We start from the raw sequence: 7471 nt of genomic DNA, 5'->3' as shown, positions 1-7471 counted from the left end.
TGACTGCCAATCTTTTGTGAAGATGCGCATAAAATAAAAATACACATACAAAAAAAGGGTGTATCTGTTTATAAAGGTATGACTTTTTGCCCTGGGGCAGGGGTCAGACCCCCCCAAACCTCGCTCCTAGTAAAGACCTGAGGGCATTTAGAACTTGGGATCTGGATCTTGGGAAATTTGGGTATTTTTGCTGTCCTGATTTCCCTGCAAAAGATGGGAATTCTAGACGAGCTCTTGAGCTAACAAACGCTTTAGCTGCAGTAGGTCCAGAAATGGTGCTCTCTGGGGGCAGATTTTTGAGAGAGATTTGTAACTTCTTTGTTTTACTTTTAGATTTTAGAAACACACAGAGAAATTACAACTTGCCTCTGGTAGATTTCCCTCTTAGGCTAGTGTCTTTTTTGTGTTCATGCTGGGCTGTAGTGCTTAAGCCCAAGCCCAGAATATACTGCTTCTCCACTGGTCTGTTCAGCAATCAGGAGCGAGAATGCATGGCAGGAGAATGATTACAGAAATCGGAGTAACTTGAGGTTCGAGTAGCATTGAAGAATATCATGTAAAAGCAACAAAAACAAAAACAAAACTACAACACTTATTTATAAATAAATGAAGCAAGCAAGCGCGGATGTAGGCGGCTGTGAGGCCAGGGAAGAATGTGGCTTTTGCATAAATAGGAAGGAGCAGAAGAAGTTAGAAGATAAAGGAAGTGAGAGGAATTGAGCAGGTCAGCAGCTGTCTCACGGTTTTGCAGGGCCTATTTTGGCAAATCTGGCATATGCGGTCATGCGTCAAGCTGGACTTTGTGGGGAGTCCTATATTTACCAGGTAAATGACCAGATGTCTTTGCCAATGTGTAATAATTTCTGACGAAGGGATTTAAAATTCAGCCATGCCACCCAAAATAGGAAACTGGTTCTTCTTGCTTTAAAGGAAATTTATGGATAATTCAAGATAAGCCATCTGTGCACTAAGAAATACACATCCTACAGATGGTGAGAATTATAGGATACATAATACTGTTAATAATAGCATCATGTTCTGATGTATTGTATGAGAAATATATGTATATGTGTTCATCAGGTCCATTAAGGTGACATTTTATATTTATACACTGTAATTAGACTCCATCTCTGGAACAGGGCTGGGCACACAGTAGGCTATCAAGAAGTCTGGAGGGAAGGCAGGTGGGGGGGGGATGAAGGGAAGGAAGGAAGGAAGGAAGGAAGGAAGGAAGGAAGGAAGGGAGGAAGGAAGGGAGGGAATGGAAGGGAAGGGAAGGGAAGGAAGGAAGGAAGGGAGGGAGGGAAAGAGGGAGGGAGGGAGGGGAAGGGAAGGGAAGGGAAGGGAAGGGAAGGGAAGGGGAAGGGAAGGGAAGGGGAAGGGAGAGGAGGGAAGGGAAAGGAAGGGAAGAGAAGGGAAGGGAAGGGAAAGGAAGGGAGGGAAGGAAGGAAGGAAGGAAGGAAGGACGGACTAAGCTCTAGGGTTATCTTGTGGAGTATCTGTTATGTATATTGATTGAAATTAAATACCCTAGACCATGTAACTGAGCGAATTTGGGGCTGACTGTGATTTGATAGAAGGCAGGAAATCGAGGTAGATGTTTTTTGTAGCCAGGTCCTCTCCTCCCTTCATAATGTAACTCTGATATTTACCTATGTTCTCGTACCTCAGGGTCAAACGTGGGCAGAGATGAGGTTGTAGATGCAGACCCTTCCAGGGTGGTTATGGGCAGGAAACAAGAGCTCTCATGCATCCTGAACTTGCAGTTACCTGAACTTATTTTGAAAAGAGGAGCCAATTCCTTCTTCCCGTTGTGGCTGCCTCAGTATATGTATGGTAATTTTAAGTTTTTTTTTTTTTAATTTCTATTTATTTTTGACAGAGAGAGAGAGAGAGAGAGAGAGGGAATGAGAGCAGAGGAGGGGCAGAGAGAGAAGGAGACACAGAATCTGGAGCAGGCTCCAGGCTCTGAGCTGTCAGCACAGAGCCCGAGGCGGGGCTTGAACTCAAAAACCATGAGATCATGACCTGAGCCGAAGTCGGATGCTTAACCGACTGAGCCACCCAAGCACCCCTGATTTATTTTATATCATATTTTGACTAATTTTGTTTTAAATCCATGTGGCGTGCTGGAGCCAGCTGTGTGGCTACTTCTTAATTTTTCAGGAAATCTGTGAACCAGTTGTTGAACACGGCAATTATTAAAAATTAACTTAAATAAACTTGCAATTAAACAAATTATATCTAAAAACAAAAGTAGTGAACATTCAAACTCATTATCTCCAATTCCTGCATTCTACTATGCTCTGTGCCCTTGAGGTTATGTACTTCTCTCGTATCTGTGTCGAGAAAACACTGTAAAATGGTAGACTACTGTGTTTATCTTCCCAACTCTTCATTCGTTCCGTGATGTCACATGGGCAGTTTGAAATTTGCCATGGTCGCAGTATTCACTTTACAGAAACCAGCAAATGCTCCAACTCGGGGTGGGGTGGAGGGTTTGGTGAGAGAGCTTGAACTTCTATCAGCACCCTACTGAGTAGACATCTTGTTTTTCATTGGGTCAGTATCTATCACTTCCTATCTGTGGAACTGCTTCCTGCTTCTAGTAGATAACCACCCTTTTCCTCTTTAGGTAGTTTTAGGGAGGCTTCCAATTATACTACCCCATTCCTTGATCACAAATAAAAGAACATGACCTAGGTTTGGCAAGTCAAAATTACCCTGACCGTAGTGATAAGAGATGAGCATGTGATCTAGGCCAAACCAGTCAGTACTTCCCCGAGGATTTTCTAGACGGATTCTGGGAAAAACCAAGGTTTCTCCTTTTGTTGCAGAGGAGTTAAGCTGGGATGATGTAAACCTAAGGCTGCCTGTGGCCATGTTTCCCCCAATATCCGCATCACACATAAGAAGCCAGTCCCCATTATGAGGGCCTGAAGCCAGCCACAGAGGACAGCAAAATCCCAAGGCAGAGGACAAGCTGGTGATAACATTGGAGTCCTTGGGGCAAGACAGGCCTTTCATCCATATTATTTCCATTTAGGAAGGTCAACAAATTCCTGTTTTTGCTTAAGCTCCTTTGAATTGGGTTTCTGTCACTTGCAGCTGAAAGTCTGACGAATACAGTTGATTTGAGATTATCCACTTCTCTCTTGTTGCCTCTCTGTTTTCTTGGCTCATCAATTATACACATGTATGGATTGTATGTTGATACTGTAAAATTGATCTATAGAAAAAAAAGTCAATCTAGAAAACCAGATGTAGTCTTTCAGGAAATCCATAAATCTCTTTTAACCAGTACTTCCAAGGTTTTGCTGCCACCATGGGGATTGGGGTAATAAAATGCACAGGTTTATCACCTTTAAACGCAAAGTCTGCCAAGAAGAAACAAGATTCCAAGACTACAATTCATTAGTGCTGCTCTAGCAGAAGAGCTGTGTGATGGCGGGAATATCCCTTGAAATGAAATCCTCATGAAAGGTCTGGTGGGTTCGCTGTCTTGATTAAGTTACAGAAGCTGAAGCCTGCCACATTGCTTCCCAGCAGACCTGATTAAGTAATTGGTATAGAAAAGAAATAAAATAGGATAAAGAAAAATTAAAAAAAAAAAACTGAGGGAAAAGAAAAATGGGGTTGGAAAAGACCGGAAACTAGTTTAACTCCTTGTGCCTTAGTCCTGTCCTATTGGACAGGAAGAGTGCCACACTGGGACCCAGGGTTGGCTCCTTCTGTTGGTATGTTGGGCACTTAGTAGGGGGAGTAGGCATGTCAGCCTTGGGGAAATAAAAAAAAGTTAAATGGTCAAGATGCCCCATGTTATGATGGTATGAAGTCTCTTTGCCCAGCCACCCTGATGCTTCTTGAATGGGTGATATGACATGGCTTTGATGGCCATGATAGGAATTGTGTGTAAGCTCAATCACAGAGACCTCTAACAGAAGCATCCTGTGCCCAATGCCCGTGGTGTTACTAGTTTCTAACAGTGACTCCTACCACCTAAGGGGAACAGCAGAGTTGTCTCCACCAGACTCACTTACCACCATGATTTTAGTTATTAGACTTCACTACATTCTATTGAGGCTTTCAGACTTCCTAGAGATTCAGGGAGCTAGTCATTAGACCCTTAATTTTTTATTTCCCCACTGAAACCAGCCAGTTATTTCTGTTACTTATACTTAAGCTTCTTGACCGACTCACTGAGACAACACAGCACCAAGGTCATGGTTAGGAAGGCAGAGATAAACATGAAGGCCAATGTGAGGAGTGGGGTTCAAAATGAAAGAGTAGGGAAATCATCAAAAATTAAGGTGTGATGTGTGTGTGGACTGTTTGGAAATGCAGCTCAAGCAGAAAGCCCTGGGCAGCCTACTGAAATCCTACCTGCTTTAAAGAGTGGGTCCAATGGCTCAAAACTCCAGGCTACACTAAAATGCAGGAGGCTCAGACCTTTCCAGACAATAGAAATTAGAAAGTGGGAAGGTTTCGTAATGAATATGGTAATTTTTCCCAGAACTGGTATTTTAGTTGGAAATATGTAATTGTAGTAATACATCTGTTGAACTTCAAATGAGGCAGATAATAGGGTATAAAAGGTCATATTACTCATCATATACAATCTCTGTTCCAAAACACACTGCTCAGAGCAAAACTGTTCTAGAAGATATTATTCTATGTTTCCTATCTTAGAATATAAAAATATAAACAATTTGCATTTTGTTAAATGAACATTTTCTTGGAAAGCATCCTTTCATCACCATCTCTCCTTGGATTATTTAAATTTGAGTGAATCACCATCATAAAATAGTTAGAAATCACTTACTTATTTTTTTCTTATTAATATTTGACGCCTAATAGCACTTTTTCATCAGATAATGCTTTTTCCAAACGTTTATTCCTAATTAATTTCTTCAGTTTACCATATTCTTGCATCGGTTTACTCTCAATCTTTTTTTTTATTATTACGTTCTTTTTGAAAATGATCATCTGGAGGCACCACTATTTCATCACCAGTTAGAGGATTTTTCTGCTTACCATTAATGGACTGTGGTCGTCTTTTTGAATTTTGCAGAGCAGGAGATAATGAAGGTGATGCAGATGGAACTGAGTCACCAGGCTTTGGGTGCCATGAGAGACCACATGGTCTGATGGGGAGTCATTTTCTCCAGGAAAGGGAGTGGCTCTTTGCCCTGATGACTTCCGTTCTGTCCTTGGATTGTAGGAAAGTATATGGGCTGGAAAGATGAAGTCACGAATAAGGTACAGCTACTTTTGGACAAGTAAGATCCTGTGTGGTTGACTGATCTGCTTTTGTCACCTGGGACCCTGGTCTCTCCTGGCTCCTTCCTTATCAGGACCACAAGTTTAAGAACAGTAAAACTCTCCCTGACTCTAGAATACCTACAGTTCAAAATCCACCTGAGAAAAAAAATGATTCAGGGTGCTGGTGGTTAAGGACAAGAATGTTAATGGAGAGGAATCCAGGCATTCTTTGAGAATAATCAGGGAAAGCAAATTATTTAGTAAGATTTCTTTGATTTAAAGAAAAGTTTTTTATGTGTTTATTTATTTTGAGAGAGAGAGAGAGCATGAGCAGGGGAGTGGCAGAGAGAGAGGGAGAGAGAGAACCCCAGCAGGCTCCGTGTTGCCAGTACAAAGCCTAAAGTGGGTCTCAAGCTCATGAACCATACTATCATGACCAAGATTCCAACGTGTAACTGACTGAACCACCCAGGTGCCCCAAGGTTTCTTTGATTTTCTCCTCCTCCTCATTCTGCCTTTCTGTTATACTACTTATGTGTTTTTCCGAACTTTGGAGTGCCAAGTGCCAAAACAATGGGCTTGCTGTGCTGTGGTTCTCCTGATTAAAACTCCAGTCTTAAAAGTCCCATGTTTCACCCTATGGGTCCCATCAAGACCCCCACATTTGTGGTGATGTACAAAATATCACTTTCAACAATCAACTCATGGTAAAGTTATAAACCAAGTGTTTGTTCCCTAACGCTAGCATTCAAATGAGGTTGACCATAATGAAATATTGTCAGATATATGAGCTCAAGGATTTTCTTTCCTACTTCTCATGTTCCAGGTCTATTAAATAATTGATGTTCACAACTGAATGCACAGAGAACCCATGGATATTTATGTGGTTGAACCAAAAAGCTGAATATAGACCTTCCAAACATATGACAATGTATAATTTGGGGCTATCCGACATGAACTTAATACTGGAAAAGCAACTGATGTTTTGCTAAGAACGTAGACTTCAAATATACTAGTATACTTCTAAATCAGAAGCAGAGTGTTGAAATAACCTTGGATCTATGCTTTCTATGATTGCACTTACAACACCATTTACTGTAGAATCTATTGCAAAGGCCACCATTCTTAAATCGATTCCCAGCTTTAAGACAAAGAATTAGGTATCTCATAGCTGGGACAGTAGTAAAGGGTTGAAGTAACCACTGAAGAAGTTATTTTTCAGTCCTAATGTTACATATGTGAATGGAAAAAAAAAAAGCCTGTGCGTTTACTCATTTGCTTATTTACATTATACTACCAGATACTCTCAGGAAAAGAGAGAGAAAGATGAATTATGAATTGTCTCTCAAAAGGAGGTAGGTAGGTAGATACACAGTCAGGTGGATGAGACAGACAAGGGCAATCATTGACCTCCATGTGGTCATTGAGATATGTGTTGGCTACTATAAAGACAGTATAGCATAGTGGCTCATGGTCTAGATTTGGGCTCAAATTCTGACTTTTCCCCTTACCAACCGTGGTAGCTTGAGGCAACTTCCCTGAGCACTCTGGGAACTAATTTCTTCATCTGTGAAAGAGGAATCCTAGTAGTTTTCATCTTAATGAGTCTTTTTGAGGATGATGTTAGAACAGCTCTTCACAAAGTGTGGTCTTCTTAAAGTGTGGTCTGGGGCCTCCCGAAGTCCTTGAGATCCTTCCAAGGGTTCTGCAGGAGCAAAACTATTTTCATAATAATGTGAAGACATATTTGCTTTTTTCACTCTCTTTTTCTTTTTAAAAAATTTTTTTTTTCAACGTTTATTTATTTTTGGAACAGAGAGAGACAGAGCATGAACAGGGGAGGGGCAGAGAGAGAGGGAGACACAGAATCGGAAACAGGCTCCAGGCTCTGAGCCATCAGCCCAGAGCCCGACGCGGGGCTCGAACTCACGGACGCGAGATCGTGACCTGGCTGAAGTCGGACGCTTAACCGACTGCGCCACCCAGGCGCCCCTTCACTCTCTTTTTCTAATAATACTAAGTTTTTACATGCCTTTTCCTTCTTCTTCTTTCATGAGTGTACAATGGAGTTTTTAAGAGGCCGCCTGATGTGATAGCTCAACAGATTGAATGCAGAAGATACAAGAATCCAGATTTCTTCTATAAAGCTAGACAGTAAAGAGATTTACAGATGTGTAAACAAAATCACTTCTTACATTTTCTTGTTTTG

The 7471-nt window shown here is 41.4% G+C and overlaps 1 long non-coding RNA gene across 1 annotated transcript; it reads left to right on the top strand.

The window, feature by feature from the left end:
• The first annotated feature begins 402 nt into the window (after window positions 1-402).
• LOC123596947 lies at window positions 403-6376 on the top strand. The gene is made up of 3 exons (XR_006711891.1): window positions 403-825; window positions 5072-5259; window positions 5578-6376. It is a non-coding gene; the product is annotated as an uncharacterized LOC123596947 (long non-coding RNA).
• The last annotated feature ends 1095 nt before the right edge of the window (window positions 6377-7471 follow it).

This window comes from Leopardus geoffroyi, chromosome C1 (assembly GCF_018350155.1).
Source record: "Leopardus geoffroyi isolate Oge1 chromosome C1, O.geoffroyi_Oge1_pat1.0, whole genome shotgun sequence".
Lineage (NCBI taxonomy): Eukaryota > Metazoa > Chordata > Mammalia > Carnivora > Felidae > Leopardus > Leopardus geoffroyi.
The sequence above is the reverse complement of the archived record's forward strand: the minus strand, read 5'-3'. Positions and strand labels throughout refer to the sequence as shown.